We start from the raw sequence: 17810 nt of genomic DNA on the forward strand, positions 1-17810 counted from the left end.
AAATCGCCTATGCACCCCCCCTCTAGTCGATAACTAGCACTTTCAATTGGTATCAGAGCAAGGTACTCCCTTGTTCTGTGTGATTCGGTTTAACCACCTGGAGTTTTAGCTATGTCGACTGCAGAGATAATCAAAGTCTCCGTTGCGTGCCCTGTCTTCGATGGCACTAATTACCCCTACTGGAAGAATAAGATGCGCATGCATCTTGAAGCCATTAATGTCGATCTATGGTATGTCGTCAAGAACGGCATTCCTAAGACTGGTGAAGGTGTCATCCCTGCTGATGTCAAGAAGTTCGTTCAACTGGATTCTACTGCCAAGAACATCACCTCTGGTCATTTGACCAAAGGACATTATGGCCGTGTGAGTGCTCTGGAAACATCGAAGCTAGTCTGGGACTGGCTCTCCAAGGTCAACGAAGGAGTCTCAACCCAGAGAGATCAAAGGATCAGTGTCCTTCGCAACCTCTTCAACCGCTTCAAGAGAAACGACAATGAGAATGTTCAGCTCACATTTGATCGCCTCACTGACATCACAAATGAGCTTCATGCTCTCGGCGCCACTGAGATCACCAAGCATGAAATCATCAAGACACTCCTGAGATCACTTGACAGCTCGTTTGACACCCTAGCCCTGATGATTCAAGAACGCCCTGACTTCAAGACACTCAGGAAGGATTTAGGCCTCGCAAGTCTGGCTACAGCATACGTTGCCAAGTCCATCTTCAACACTGAAGACAATGACTTCATAACCGACACTGATGCAAATGACAAGGACTACTCCGCTTCTACCTACTGCTTCATGGCACGCAGTGCCAAGGTAAACACACGCACTACTCACTATCAAACATCTAGTGACGATGACTCTGATTGTGGTTCAAAACCTGGCTACAAAACACTTGCTAAAATTACAACTGAACAACAGAGAGCTATGGAACATATTCAAAAACTGTTAGACAGAAGTGATGATCTGTTAGGTGCTGAAATGACTCGATCTGAATCCTTAATTGAAGACATAGAAAATCTTCACGTTAAGTATCAGGAACTTGAAAGTCGTCATGAAACTCTCTCAACAACTCATGAAAAGCTTTCCTATGATTATCTTTAAAGGAAGCAAGATCTTGAGAAATTGAGAGCGGCTCATGAAGATCTTCAAAAGGAAAGCGAGTCACTTCGCGCCAAACAGATCAGTTCCGCTCAGGAAGGATTTGAACCACCATGTCTTAAATGCATTGAGCGTGATAATGCTACTCCTGTTACTGGATGTTCTACTGCTGCTACTATTGCAATATCTTCAACTGTTGATGTGGTAACTAACCCCTCTGCTGAGGATGCCACTGCTATTGCTGACGAAAATGCTAGGTTGAAGACATTGCTTGAGACAGGGATGTACAAAAGTCTCAAAGGGCATCAGACACTGTGATGTCCTCAAAAGGCAGATTCTGAACCAAAACCCTAGGAAAGAGGGTGTTGGGTTCGAGAGGAAAATGAATGTTGATGGTTCTTACTGGAAGCCAGAGCAGTACCCCAAAACCACATGGGTTGCTACAAAGGAACCTTCAGTGGATCCATCCACCCTATCTGGCTTCACTTGTGCTAACCCTATTATCATTGATGAATCCTTTGATGCAAACTATAAACTATTTAAGAATCAGAATGGTGAAGTGTTTGCCGGGTATATTGGTACTAACTGTAGGAATGGGCCACCTATGAAGAAAATCTGGGTGCCCAAAAGGGGCGAGACTTGTCTGCTCCCCGCTTGTGCGCCCATCCGTGCTCCCGCATACGTGGCTTGATTTGATTGGAACAAAATAAGGCCCGGCCCCACCCCCTTAAAATCGGGGGGAGATGATTAGATTAGAAAGGAAAAAGGAAAAAAAGACAGCCGTAGGATGAGGTGGGAGCACGGATGGGAGCATGGAAAGGGAGCAGGCAAGCCGGATCCGCCCAAAAGGTGTCTGGAGAATCTTCCTGTGAATTTCATCATGACACCACAAGGGAAGAAGAAAAACCCCGGACCAAAGGCTTCATACAGACACAGGACTCACCTGAGTCACCCTAACACCAATGTTTTGCAGGAAAATCATACTCAAACTTATGAATATGAGCGCGGATCATCAAACCGCTATGTTCATAAGACTAAGAACTACTCTGCTTATTCATATGAGTACTATTAGCCTCCTGCAAAGCTATTTGCTAGGGCCCCAAAGCCAAAGCTCTCAGATGCTGCACTTAGACTCATTGCTTCGAAGCCACCCCTGAAGATGTGGGTGGTTAAGAAGACTTAACTCTCTTTTGCAAGGAAAGGTCTCCAGCTGGAAATCAAAGGCGTCAGATGCTATTGCTGGGGACCTAAAACATCTTGTGGGGCGCAAGATAAAATGCCCAAATGGTCTTATTATGTATTTCGTTTCTGAGTCGCTTGCCATTTATCCTATCAGTCCTAACCTGGATCTGAGATTTCATAATCCACTTGCTCGTCAAATGTTTATGCTTCACAATACTCTTCGTGAAGCCTATCCCCCTAACTGCACTGTAGGGTATGACACCAGCTGCTTCAGAATGGATTATGGATAGCGGATGCACTAATCATATGACTGGTGATCGAAGTCTTCTCATGGACTCAACCTTACGTCCATCTGACAAGAGTCACATCACATTTGCTGACACTGGTAAAAGCAAGGTATTGGGTCTAGGTAGAGTTGCAATCTCAAAGGATCAGCACATGGATAAAGTGATGCTTGTTGAATCCCCTGGCTTCAACTTAATGTCTGTCTCAATGCTTTGCGATTTGAACATGATTGTGATATTTGGAAAATATCGTTGCCTTGTTCTAATGGAATCTGACAAGTCTCTAGTCTTTGAAGGGTATCGGAAAGATGATTTGTACATGGTAGATTTCTCAGCAGGACCACAGCTTGTCGTATGTCTTCTTGCAAAAGCTTCAGAATGCTGGCTCTGGCATCGGAGGCTAGGGCATGCTGGCATGAGGAACTTGCATACTCTCGCAAAGAAGAAGCACGCCATAGGCATTGAGGGCGTCAAGTTCAAGAAGGATCACTTATGCGGTGCCTGCGTAGCTAGAAAGATGACGAGGGCCAAGCATCCCTTGAAGACAATCATGACTACATCACATCCCTTCGAGCTGCTTCACATGGACCTATTCGGCCCTACTCATTACTCCACTCTTACTACTACTGCTTGTCTCTATGGCTTTGTTATAGTTGATGACTACTCCAGATATACCTGGGTGCATATAATTCTCTACAAGACTGAAGTGCAGGATGTCTTCAGAAGATTCGCAAATCGTGCCATGACGAACTATGGCATCAAGATCAAGCACATAAGAAGTGACAACGACACAGAGTTCAAGAACACCGGCCTCGGCACTTATCTTGATACATTGGGCATCACTCATGAATTCTCAGCTCCATACACACCTCAGCAGAATGGCATCATGGAGCGCAAGAACAGAACACTCAGTAAGATGGCTCGGACGATGCTTGATGAGTACAAGACTCCAAAAAAGTTCTGGCCCGAAGCCATTGATACTACATGCCATGTCATCAACCGTGTTTATCTTCACAAGCTTCTGGAGAAGACATCCTATGAACTCCTTACTGGTAAGAAGCCAAATGTCAGTTACTTCAGAGTATTTGGTGCTAGGTGCTGGATCAAGGATCCACATCACACTTCAAAATTTGCACCGAAAGCACATGAAGGTTTTATGCTTGGTTACGGAAAGGATTCACACTCCTACAGAATCTTCAACCTCTTTCACTATAAAGTGGTTGAAACTGTGGATGTGCGGTTCGATGAGACTAACGGCTCACAAAGAGAGCACCTGCCAGATGTGCTAGATGAAGTTCCACCTAGTGAGTCCATCAAGCTTATGGGAACTGGAGAAATCATACCGTCTGAAGCTCAGGCTGAAGAGGAACTTATCATTTCTGCACCTAATCAACCTGAAGACAATGCTCAGCCTGAAGACAATCCTCCTAATGATGACAACGATCAGCAACAGCAAAATCTTCGTCCAGTTCATCCTCGTGTTGCAAATGAAGTACAGATTGAGAAGATAATTAATAGCATCAATGCACCTGGTCCACTCACTCGTTCAAGAGCAACACAGCTAGAAAATTTCTGTGGGCACTTTGCATTTGTCTTAATATCTGAACCCAAGAAAGTTGATGGAGCCTTCATGGAACCTGAATGGATTCAAGCTATGCAAGAAGAGCTTCAATAGTTCGAGCTGAAGAATGTGTGGGAATTGGTCAAGCGTCCTGATCCTCGTAAACACAATATCATAGGCACTAAATGGATATATCGCAACAAGCAAGATGAGCATGGTCAAGTTGTTAGAAACAAGGCTCGTCTCGTTGCTCAAGGATACACTCAAGTCGAAGGGATTGACTTCGATGAAACATTTGCTCCCGTGTCTAGGCTTGAAGCCATTCGCATACTGCTAGCCTACGCAAATCATCATAACATCCTTTTGTATCAAATGGATGTGAAGAGTGCCTTTCTCAATGGCAAGATTGAAGAAGAAGTGTATGTTGCACAACCGCCTGGCTTTGAAGATCCAAAACATCCTGTTATGGTATACAAGCTCAATAAGGCACTATATGGCCTCAAACAAGCCCATCGCGCTTGGTATGACACACTCAAAGATTTTCTGAAGAGCAAAGGCTTCAAACCTGGTTCCCTGGATCCCACACTCTTCACGAAGACATATGATGGTGAACTGTTTTTGTGCCAAATATATGTGGATGACATTATCTTCGGATGCACTAATCAAAAATACAGTGATGAGTTTGGACACATGATGCAAGAGCAATGTCAGATGTCCATGATGGGTGAGCTGAAGTTCTTTCTTGGTCTTCAAATCTGTCAGCAAAGCAACGGCATCTTCATATCTCAAGAGAAATACCTCAAATACTGCCTGAAGAAGTTTGGAATGCAAGACTGCAAAGGTTACACGACGCCAATGCCAACGAAAAGTCATCTGGGTCCCGACGACAATGGTAAAGAGTTCGATCAAAAGGTATACCACTCCATGATTGGTTCTTTGCTTTATTTATGTGCATCTAGGCCAGATATAATGCTTAGTGTTTGCATGTGTGCCCGATTCCAAGCGACACCAAAGGAATCGCATCACTTAGCTGTGAAGCGAATTCTTCGATATTTGGCTTACACCCCAACACTAGGATTATGGTATCCAAAGGGCTCAGAGTTTGATCTAGTTGGATTCTCAGATGCTGATTATGCTGGTGACAAGGTTGATCGCAAGTCTACATCAGGCACATGTCACTTTCTTGGATGATCTCTTGTCTGTTGGTCTTCAAAGAAGCAGAACTGTGTATCTCTCTCCACTGCTGAATCTGAATACATTGCTGCTGGATCTTGTTGTGCTCAGCTTCTGTGGATGAAGCAAACTCTCAAGGACTACGGCATCCATATGAAGCATGTGCCACTCTACTGCGACAATGAAAGCGCCATCAAGATTGCCAACAATCCAGTTCAGCATTCGAAGACAAAGCACATTCAGATCCGTCATCACTTTCTCAGAGATCATGTCATGAAGGAAGATATTGATATCATTCACGTCAACACTGAAGAGCAATTGGCAGATATCTTCACAAAGCCCTTGGATAAGAAAAGGTTTTGCAAGTTGTGGTGTGAGCTGAATATCTTAGAATCCTCGAATGTCCTATAATTGGACACACATCCTAACGCTTAGGCATGTGATGACACAGATGTGCAACACACGAAGTAACGTATATCTTCAACAATGGAGACATACACTCTAAGTGTGAATACATTAATGCGGAAATTGACTTTGGAGCGCCACGATAATTGTGCGCCGTGTCTGGGTCTAATACTTCCTATACGGTGGGTAACGCCACCACCAACCTCTTGCTTGAAGTGTTTTTCATTTGACGTCTCATTTGCATAGTCTTCGCATTTAGTTTGTCTTCAACATTGATTCGTCTTCGTGTTTATCTTCACAATGTTGATTTGGTATCATATTGGTATATACTTATATTAGTGTTCTGTCCTCTACAACATTCACTTATAGCTATGTCTTCTCGTTTGAATCTTTTGAACTAAGTGAATGTGATCGGACCCTAACCTCTCTATGCTTCCTTCTAAAATCTATCTATCCAAATCATTGATAACCCACAAGTATAGGGGATCGCAACAGTTTTCGATAAGTAAGAGTGTTGAACCCAACGAGGAGCTAAAGGTAGAACAAATATTCCCTCAAGTTCTATCGACCACCGATACAACTCTACGCACACTTAGCGTTCGCTTTACCTAGAACAAGTATGAAACTAGAAGTACTTTGTAGGTGTTTTTGGATAGGTTTGCAAGATAATAAAGAGTACGTAAATAAAAAGTAGGGGCTGTTTAGATAAAGACACAACTAAGTTAGTTTTAATAAAGAGCTTTTTGTTACGAGGAAGTTATTTGTCCCTAGGCAATCGATAACTAGACCGGTAATCATTATTGCAATTTTATATGAGGGAGAGGCATAACCTAACTTACTTTCTCTACTTGGATCATATGCACTTATGATTGGAACTCTAGCAAGCATCCGCAACTACTAAAGATCATTATGGTAAAACCCAATCATAGCATTAAAGCATCAAGTCCTCTTTATCCCATACGCAACAACCCCCTTACTCGGGTTTGTGTTTCAGTCACTCACGCAACCCACTATAAGCGAATCATGAACGTATTGCAACACCCTACAGCGGGGATCCCTCACGCTTGCGCGACACGGAGAGCACCATAGGACAGCACCAATAATAAAACATGCAACTCAAACCAATCTTGATCATCAAATAGCCCATAGGACAAAACGGATCTACTCAAACATCATAGGATAGCCATACACCATTGGGAAATAATATATAGCGTTGAGCACCATGTTTAAGTAGAGATTACAACGGGTAAGAGAGAGGTTACACCGCTGCATAGAGGGGGGAAGAGTTTGTGATGATGGCGGTGAAGTTGTTGGTGAAGATTGCGGTGATGATGATGGCCCCCGGTGGCACTCCCATGCCACCGGAAGCGAGGGGGGAGAGCCTCCCTCCTTCTTCTTCTTCCTTGACCTCCTCCCTAGATGGGAGAAGGGTTTCCCCTCTGGTCCATGGCCTCCATGGCATGGGAGGGGCGAGAGCCCCTCCGAGATTGGATATGTCTCTCTGTCTCTCTTTGTTTCTGCGTTCTCAGATTCTTCCCTTTCACCGTTTCTTATATTCCCGGAGATCCGTAACTCTGATTGGGCTGAAATTTTAACACGATCTCTATCCGGATATTAGCTTTCTTGCGGCGAAAGAAGGGCATCAACCGCCTTACGGGGTGGCCACGAGGGTCAGGGGCGCGACTGCCCCCCCCCCCTGGGGCGCGCCCCCCTGCCTCGTGGCCCCCTCGGGCATCGTCTCGCGTGGATTTTTCTTCCCAAAAATCATATATATTCCAAAAAAAATCTCCGTCAGTTTTTATCCCGTTTGGACTCCGTTTGATATGGATATTCTGTGAAACAAAAAACATGCAACAAACAGGAACTGGCACTATGCACTGGATCAATATGTTAGTCCCAAAAATAGTATAAAAAGTTGCCAAAAGCATATGAAAGTTGTAGAATATTGGCATGGAACAATCAAAAATTATAGATACAACAAAGACATATCAGCATCCCCAAGCTTAATTCCTGCTCGTTCTCGAGTAGGTAAATGATAAAAAGATAATTTTTGATGTGGAATGCTACCTAGCATAATCTTGATCACATATCTAATCATGGCATGAATATTAAGATACGAGTGATTCAAAGCAATAATCTATCATTTGACATAAAAACAATAATACTTCAAGCCTACTAATAAAGCAATCATGTCTTTTCAAAATATCATGGCCAAAGAAATTTATCCCTACAAAATCATATAGTCTGGCTATGCTCCATGTTCACCACACAAAATATTCACATCATGCACAACCCCGATGACAAGCCAAACAATTGTTTCATACTTTTGACGTTCTCAAACCTTTTCAACTTTCACGCAATACATGAGCGTGAGCCATGGACATAGCACTATGGGTGGAATAGAATGGTGGTTGTGGAGAAGACAAAAAGGAGAAGATAGTCTCACATCAACTAGGCGTATCAACGGGCTATGGAGATGCCCATCAATAGATATCAATGTGAGTGAGTAGGGATTGCCATGCAACGAATGCACTAAGAGCTATAAGTGTATGAAAGCTCAAACTGAAACTAAGTGGGTGTGCATCCAACTTGCTTGCTCATGAAGACCTCGGGTGTTTGAGGAAGCCCATCGTCGGAATATACAAGCCAAGTTCTATAATGAAAATTCCCACTAGTATATGAAAGTGATAACTCAAGAGACTCTCTATATGAAGAACATGGTGCTACTTTGAAGCACAAGTGTGGTAAAAGGATAGTAACATTGCCCCTTCTCTCTTTTTCTCTTTTTTTGGGCCTTCTCTTTTTTTTAGCCTTTCTCTTTTTTTTGTCCGGGGTCTCATCCCGACCTGTGGGGGAATCATAGTCTCCATCATCCTTTCCTCACTAGGGCAATGCTCTAATAATGATAATCATCACACTTCTATTTACTTACAACTCAATATTACAACTCGATACTAGAACAAAAATATGACTCTATATGAATGCCTCCGACGGTGTACCGGGATGTGCAATGATATAGCGTAGCAATGACATCAAAAAACAGACAAGCCATGAAAACATCATGCTAGCTATCTTACGATCATGCAAAGCGATATGACAATAAATGCTCAAGTCATGTATATGATGATGATGAAAGTTGCATGGCAATATATCTCGGAATGGCTATGGAAATGCCATGATAGGTAGGTATGGTGGCTGTTTTGAGGAAGATATAATGAGGCTTATGTGTGATAGAGCGTATCGTATCACGAGGTTTGGATGCACCGGCAAAGTTTGCACCAACTCTCGAGGTGAGAAAGGGCAATGCACGTTACCGAAGAGGCTAGCAATGATGGAAGGATGAGAGTGCGTATAATCCATGGAATCAACATTAGTCATAAAGAGCTCACATACTTATTGCAAAAATCTATTAGTCATCGAAACAAAGTACTACGCGCATGCTCCTAGGGGGATAGATTGGTAGGAAAAGACCATCTCTCGTCCCCGACCGCCACTCATAAGGAAGACAATCAATAAATACCTCATGCTCCAACTTCGTTACATAACGGTTCACCATACGTGCATGCTACGGGAATCACAAACCTCAACACAAGTATTTCTACAATCCACAACTACCCACTAGCATGACTCTAATATCACCATCTTTATATCGCAAAACTATTGCAAGGAATCAAACATATCATATTCAGTGATCTACAAGTTTTATGTAGGATTTTATGACCAACCATGTGAATGACCAATTCCTGTCATCTCTCTAAATAGATATAAGTGAAGAAAGAGAGTTTAATTCTTTATACAAAAGATATGCCCATGCTCTAAAAAATATAAGTGAAGCAAAAGAGCATTCTACAAATGGCGGTTTTCTATGTAAAGAGAAACAGGTAATCCAAACTTCAAATGATATAAGTGAAGCACATGAAGTATTCTATAAAGCCATACTCAAAAGATATAAGTGAAGTGCATAGAGAATTCTATAAATCAAACAAGGACTATATCATACCAGTATGGTGCATAAAAGAAAAATGAAAACTAATTGCAAAAGACGCTCCAAGATTGCACATATCGCATGAACGAAACGAATCCGAAAACATACTGATACTTGTTGAAGAAAGAAGGGATGCCTTCTGGGGCATCCCCAAGCTTAGACGCTTGAGTCTCCTTGAATATTTACTTGGGGTGCCTTGGGCATCCCCAAGCTTGAGCTCTTGCCTCTCTTCCTTCTTCTCACATCGAGACCTTATCGATCATCGAACACTTCATCCACACAAAACTTCAACAGAAAACTCGGTAAGATCCGTTAGTATAATAAAGCAAATCACTACTCTAAGTACTGTTGCAAACCAATTCATATTTTGTTTTTGCATTGTGTCTACTATAATATAACTTTTCCATGGCTTGCTCCCCGGCAACGGCGCCAGAAAAAGGTCTTGATAACCCACAAGTATAGGGTATCGCAACAGTTTTCGGTAAGTAAGAGTGTCGAACCCAACGAGGAGCTAAAGGTAGAACAAATATTCCCTCAAGTTCTATCTATCGACCACCGATACAACTCTACGCACGCTTAGCGTTTGCTTTACCTAGAACAAGTATGAATCTAGAAGTACTTTGTAGGTGTTTTTGGATAGGTTTGCAAGATAATAAAGAGTATGTAAATAAAAAGTGGGGGCTGTTTAGATAAAGACACAACTAAGTTAGTTTTAATAAAGAGCATTTTGTTATGAGGAAGTTATTTGTCCCTAGGCAATCGATAACTAGACCGGTAATCATTATTGCAATTTTATATGAGGGAGAGGCATAAGCTAACATACTTTCTCTACTTGGATCATATGCACTTATGATTGGAACTCTAGCAAGCATCCGCAACTACTAAAGATCATTATGGTAATACCCAATCATAGCATTAAAGCATCAAGTCCTCTTTATCCCATACGCAACAACCCCCTTACTCGGGTTTGTGTTTCAGTCACTCACGCAACCCACTATAAGCGAATCATGAACGTATTGCAACACCCTACAGCGGGGATCCCTCACGCTTGCGCGACACGGAGAGCACCATAGGATAGCACCAATAATAAAACATGCAACTCAAACCAATCTTGATCATCAAATAGCCCATAGGACAAAACGGATCTACTCAAACATCATAGGATAGCCATACACCATTGGGAAATAATATATAGCGTTGAGCACCATGTTTAAGTAGATATTACAGCAGGTAAGAGAGAGGTTACACCGCTGCATAGAGGGGGGAAGAGTTGGTGATGATGGCGGTGAAGTTGTTGGTGAAGATTGCGATGATGATGATGGCCCTCGGTGGCACTCCGGTGCCACCGGAAGCGAGGGGGAGAGAGCCTCCCTCCTTCTTATTCTTCCTTGACCTCCTCCATAGATGGGAGAAGGGTTTCCCCTCTGGTCCATGGCCTCCATGGTGTGGGAGGGGCGAGAGCCCCTCCGAGATTGGATCTGTCTCTCTGTCTCTCTCTGTTTCTGCGTTCCCAGATTCTTCCCTTTCACCGTTTCTTATATTCCCGAATATCCGTAACTCCGATTGGGCTGAAATTTTAACACGATCTCTATCCGGATATTAGCTTTCTTGCGACGAAAGAAGGGCATCAACTGCCTTACGAGGTGGCCACGAGGGTCAGGGGCGCGCCTGCCCCTCTAGGGCGCGCCCCCCTGCCTCGTGGCCCCCTCGGGCATCGTCTCGCGTGGATTTTTCTTCCCAAAAATCATATATATATTCCAAAAAAAATCTCCGTCAGTTTTTATCCCGTTTGGACTCCGTTTGATATGGATATTCTGTGAAACAAAAAACATGCAACAAACAGGAACTGGCACTATGCACTGGATCAATATGTTAGTCCCAAAAATAGTATAAAAAGTTGCCAAAAGCATATGAAAGTTGTAGAATATTGGCATGGAACAATCAAAAATTATAGATACAACAAAGACATATCAGCATCCCCAAGCTTAATTCCTGCTCGTTCTCGAGTAGGTAAATGATAAAAAGATAATTTTTGATGTGGAATGCTACCTAGCATAATCTTGATCACATATCTAATCATGGCATGAATATTAAGATACGAGTGATTCAAAGCAATAATCTATCATTTGACATAAAAACAATAATACTTCAAGCCTACTAATAAAGCAATCATGTCTTTTCAAAATATCATGGCCAAAGAAATTTATCCCTACAAAATCATATAGTCTGGCTATGCTCCATGTTCACCACACAAAATATTCACATCATGCACAACCCCGATGACAAGCCAAACAATTGTTTCATACTTTTGACGTTCTCAAACCTTTTCAACTTTCACGCAATACATGAGCGTGAGCCATGGACATAGCACTATGGGTGGAATAGAATGGTGGTTGTGGAGAAGACAAAAAGGAGAAGATAGTCTCACATCAACTAGGCGTATCAACGGGCTATGGAGATGCCCATCAATAGATATCAATGTGAGTGAGTAGGGATTGCCATGCAACGAATGCACTAAGAGCTATAAGTGTATGAAAGCTCAAACTGAAACTAAGTGGGTGTGCATCCAACTTGCTTGCTCATGAAGACCTCGGGTGTTTGAGGAAGCCCATCGTCGGAATATACAAGCCAAGTTCTATAATGAAAATTCCCACTAGTATATGAAAGTGATAACTCAAGAGACTCTCTATATGAAGAACATGGTGCTACTTTGAAGCACAAGTGTGGTAAAAGGATAGTAACATTGCCCCTTCTCTCTTTTTCTCTTTTTTTGGGCCTTCTCTTTTTTTAGCCTTTCTCTTTTTTTTGTCCGGGGTCTCATCCCGACCTGTGGGGGAATCATAGTCTCCATCATCCTTTCCTCACTAGGGCAATGCTCTAATAATGATAATCATCACACTTCTATTTACTTACAACTCAATATTACAACTCGATACTAGAACAAAAATATGACTCTATATGAATGCCTCCGACGGTGTACCGGGATGTGCAATGATATAGCGTAGCAATGACATCAAAAAACAGACAAGCCATGAAAACATCATGCTAGCTATCTTACGATCATGCAAAGCGATATGACAATAAATGCTCAAGTCATGTATATGATGATGATGAAAGTTGCATGGCAATATATCTCGGAATGGCTATGGAAATGCCATGATAGGTAGGTATGGTGGCTGTTTTGAGGAAGATATAATGAGGCTTATGTGTGATAGAGCGTATCGTATCACGAGGTTTGGATGCACCGGCAAAGTTTGCACCAACTCTCGAGGTGAGAAAGGGCAATGCACGTTACCGAAGAGGCTAGCAATGATGGAAGGATGAGAGTGCGTATAATCCATGGAATCAACATTAGTCATAAAGAGCTCACATACTTATTGCAAAAATCTATTAGTCATCGAAACAAAGTACTACGCGCATGCTCCTAGGGGGATAGATTGGTAGGAAAAGACCATCTCTCGTCCCCGACCGCCACTCATAAGGAAGACAATCAATAAATACCTCATGCTCCAACTTCGTTACATAACGGTTCACCATACGTGCATGCTACGGGAATCACAAACCTCAACACAAGTATTTCTACAATCCACAACTACCCACTAGCATGACTCTAATATCACCATCTTTATATCGCAAAACTATTGCAAGGAATCAAACATATCATATTCAGTGATCTACAAGTTTTATGTAGGATTTTATGACCAACCATGTGAATGACCAATTCCTGTCATCTCTCTAAATAGATATAAGTGAAGAAAGAGAGTTTAATTCTTTATACAAAAGATATGCCCATGCTCTAAAAAATATAAGTGAAGCAAAAGAGCATTCTACAAATGGCGGTTTTCTATGTAAAGAGAAACAGGTAATCCAAACTTCAAATGATATAAGTGAAGCACATGAAGTATTCTATAAAGCCATACTCAAAAGATATAAGTGAAGTGCATAGAGAATTCTATAAATCAAACAAGGACTATATCATACCAGTATGGTGCATAAAAGAAAAATGAAAACTAATTGCAAAAGACGCTCCAAGATTGCACATATCGCATGAACGAAACGAATCCGAAAACATACTGATACTTGTTGAAGAAAGAAGGGATGCCTTCTGGGGCATCCCCAAGCTTAGACGCTTGAGTCTCCTTGAATATTTACTTGGGGTGCCTTGGGCATCCCCAAGCTTGAGCTCTTGCCTCTCTTCCTTCTTCTCACATCGAGACCTTATCGATCATCGAACACTTCATCCACACAAAACTTCAACAGAAAACTCGGTAAGATCCGTTAGTATAATAAAGCAAATCACTACTCTAAGTACTGTTGCAAACCAATTCATATTTTGTTTTTGCATTGTGTCTACTATAATATAACTTTTCCATGGCTTGCTCCCCGGCAACGGCGCCAGAAAAAGGTCTTGATAACCCACAAGTATAGGGTATCGCAACAGTTTTCGGTAAGTAAGAGTGTCGAACCCAACGAGGAGCTAAAGGTAGAACAAATATTCCCTCAAGTTCTATCTATCGACCACCGATACAACTCTACGCACGCTTAGCGTTTGCTTTACCTAGAACAAGTATGAATCTAGAAGTACTTTGTAGGTGTTTTTGGATAGGTTTGCAAGATAATAAAGAGTATGTAAATAAAAAGTGGGGGCTGTTTAGATAAAGACACAACTAAGTTAGTTTTAATAAAGAGCATTTTGTTATGAGGAAGTTATTTGTCCCTAGGCAATCGATAACTAGACCGGTAATCATTATTGCAATTTTATATGAGGGAGAGGCATAAGCTAACATACTTTCTCTACTTGGATCATATGCACTTATGATTGGAACTCTAGCAAGCATCCGCAACTACTAAAGATCATTATGGTAATACCCAATCATAGCATTAAAGCATCAAGTCCTCTTTATCCCATACGCAACAACCCCCTTACTCGGGTTTGTGTTTCAGTCACTCACGCAACCCACTATAAGCGAATCATGAACGTATTGCAACACCCTACAGCGGGGATCCCTCACGCTTGCGCGACACGGAGAGCACCATAGGATAGCACCAATAATAAAACATGCAACTCAAACCAATCTTGATCATCAAATAGCCCATAGGACAAAACAGATCTACTCAAACATCATAGGATAGCCATACACCATTGGGAAATAATATATAGCGTTGAGCACCATGTTTAAGTAGATATTACAGCAGGTAAGAGAGAGGTTACACCGCTGCATAGAGGGGGGAAGAGTTGGTGATGATGGCGGTGAAGTTGTTGGTGAAGATTGCGATGATGATGATGGCCCTCGGTGGCACTCCGGTGCCACCGGAAGCGAGGGGGAGAGAGCCTCCCTCCTTCTTATTCTTCCTTGACCTCCTCCATAGATGGGAGAAGGGTTTCCCCTCTGGTCCATGGCCTCCATGGTGTGGGAGGGGCGAGAGCCCCTCCGAGATTGGATCTGTCTCTCTGTCTCTCTCTGTTTCTGCGTTCCCAGATTCTTCCCTTTCACCGTTTCTTATATTCCCGAATATCCGTAACTCCGATTGGGCTGAAATTTTAACACGATCTCTATCCGGATATTAGCTTTCTTGCGACGAAAGAAGGGCATCAACTGCCTTACGAGGTGGCCACGAGGGTCAGGGGCGCGCCTGCCCCTCTAGGGCGCGCCCCCCTGCCTCGTGGCCCCCTCGGGCATCGTCTCGCGTGGATTTTTCTTCCCAAAAATCATATATATATTCCAAAAAAAATCCCCATAAGTTTTTATCCCGTTTGGACTCCGTTTGATATGGATATTCTGCGAAACAAAAAACATGCAACAAACAGGAACTGGCAATGGGCACTGGATCAATATGTTAGTCCCAAAAATAGTATAAGAAGTTGCCAAAAGCATATGAAAATTGTAGAATATTGGCATGGAACAATCAAAAATTATAGATACGACGGAGACGTATCAATCATATGCATTCTATTGAAACCATCGAATGTCTTCTGTGCGGCCTTGTCAGCAGAAGATACAGAGACAAACATTAAATCTGTTGTAAATGCTCAATCCTTATTGCCTGAAACCCGGAGAAGCCGGAACGACCACCTGACAATCCAGGCGTTCGTGGGAACATGGAACAACTTCCAATGTGTTGCATGTTCGCCACGTGTCCCTCAGATGTGAACCGCTAGGGGCACCTGCGTAATAACGATGTGCCGTCCCTGTCCTTATAAATACACACCACACCCCATGTTGGAAATATGCCCTAGAGGCAATAATAAATTAGTTATTATTATATTTCCTTGTTCATGATAATCGTTTATTATCCATGCTAGAATTGTGTTGATAGGAAACTCGGATACATGTATGGATACATAGACAACACCATGTCCCTAGTAAGCCTCTAGTTGACTAGCTCGTTGATCAATAGATGGTTATGGTTTCCTGACCATGGACATTGTATGTCGTTGATAACGGGATCACATCATTAGGAGAATGATGTGATGGAAAAGACCCAATCCTAATCCTAGCACAAGATCGTGCAGTTCGTATGCTAAAGCTTTTCTAATGTCAAGTATCATTTCCTTAGACCATGAGATTGTGCAACTCCCGGATACCGTAGGAATGCTTTGGGTGTACCAAACGTCACAACGTAACTGGGTGGCTATAAAGGTGCACTGCGGGTATCTCCGAAAGTGTCTGTTGGGTTGGCACGAATCGAGACTGGGATTTGTCACTCCGTGTAACAGAGAGGTATCTCTGGGCCCACTCGGTAGGACATCATCATAATGTGCACAATGTGACCAAGGAGTTGATCACGGGATGATGTGTTACGGAACGAGTAAAGAGACTTGCCGGTAACGAGATTGAACGAGGTATCGGGATACCACGATCGAATCTCGAGCAAGTATCGTATCGATGGACAAAGGGAATTGTATATGGGATTGATTAAATCCTTGACATCGTGGTTCATCCGATAAGATCATCGTGGAGCATGTGGGAGCCAGCATGGGTATCTAGATCCCGTTGTTGGTTATTGACCGGAGAGTTGTCTCGGCCATGTCTGCATGACTCCCGAGCCCGTAGGGTCTACACACTTAAGGTTCGATGACGCTAGGGTTATAGGGAAATTATGTACGCGATTACCGAATGTTGTTTGGAGTCCCGGATGAGATCCCGGACATCACGAGGAGTTCCAGAATGGTCCAGAGGTAAATATTTATATATGGGAAGTCTCGTTTTGGTCACCGGAAAAGTTTCGGGTGCTATCGGTAACGTACCGGGACCACCGGGAGGGTCCCGGGGGTCCACCAGGTGGGGCCACCAGCCCCAGAAGGCTGCGTGGGACAAGTGTGGGAGGGGACCAGCCCCAGGTAGGCTGGTGAACCCCCCCCCCACCAAGGCCCAAGGCGCAGGGAGAGTGGGAGGGGGCAAACCCTAGGTCCAGATGGGCCTTAAGGCCCACCCTAGGGTGCCCCCCTCTCTCCCTCTCCCCTCTGGTCACCACCCTAGATGGGATCTAGGGCTGCCGCCCCCCCTTGGGGAGGGAACCCCAGAGGGGGCGCAGCCCCTCCCCTTCCCTATATATACTTGAGGTATGGGGCTGCCCAACACATGTGATTTGATCTCTCTCTTGGCGCAGCCCTACCCCTCTCCCTCCTCGTCTCTCGTAGTGCTTGGCGAAGCCCTGCTGGAGTATCGCGCTCCTCCACCATCACCACGCTGTTGTGCTGCTGCTGGACGGAGTCTTCCCCAACCTCTCCCTCTCTCCTTGCTGGATCAAGGCGTGGGAGACGTCACTGGGCTATACGTGTGTTGAACGCGGAGGCGCCGTTGTTCGGCGCTTAGATCGGAATCGACCGCGATCTGAATCGCTGCATGTATGACTCCACCAACCGCATTCTTGTAACGCTTCCGCAGTGCGATCTTCAAGGGTATGACGATGCACTCCTCTCTCTCGTTGTTAGTCTCTCCATAGATTGATCTTGGTGACACGTAGGAAATTTTTTGAATTTCTGCTACGATCCCCAACAGTGGTATCAGAGCTAGGTCTATGCGTAGATTCTATGCACGAGTAGAACACAAAGTAGTTGTGGGCGATGATTTGTTCAATTTGCTTGCCGTTACTAGTCTTATCTTGATTCGGT

Source organism: Triticum urartu, chromosome 3A (genome assembly GCF_056163025.1).
Source record: "Triticum urartu cultivar PI428250 chromosome 3A, HENAU_Tu73, whole genome shotgun sequence".
NCBI lineage: Eukaryota > Viridiplantae > Streptophyta > Magnoliopsida > Poales > Poaceae > Triticum > Triticum urartu.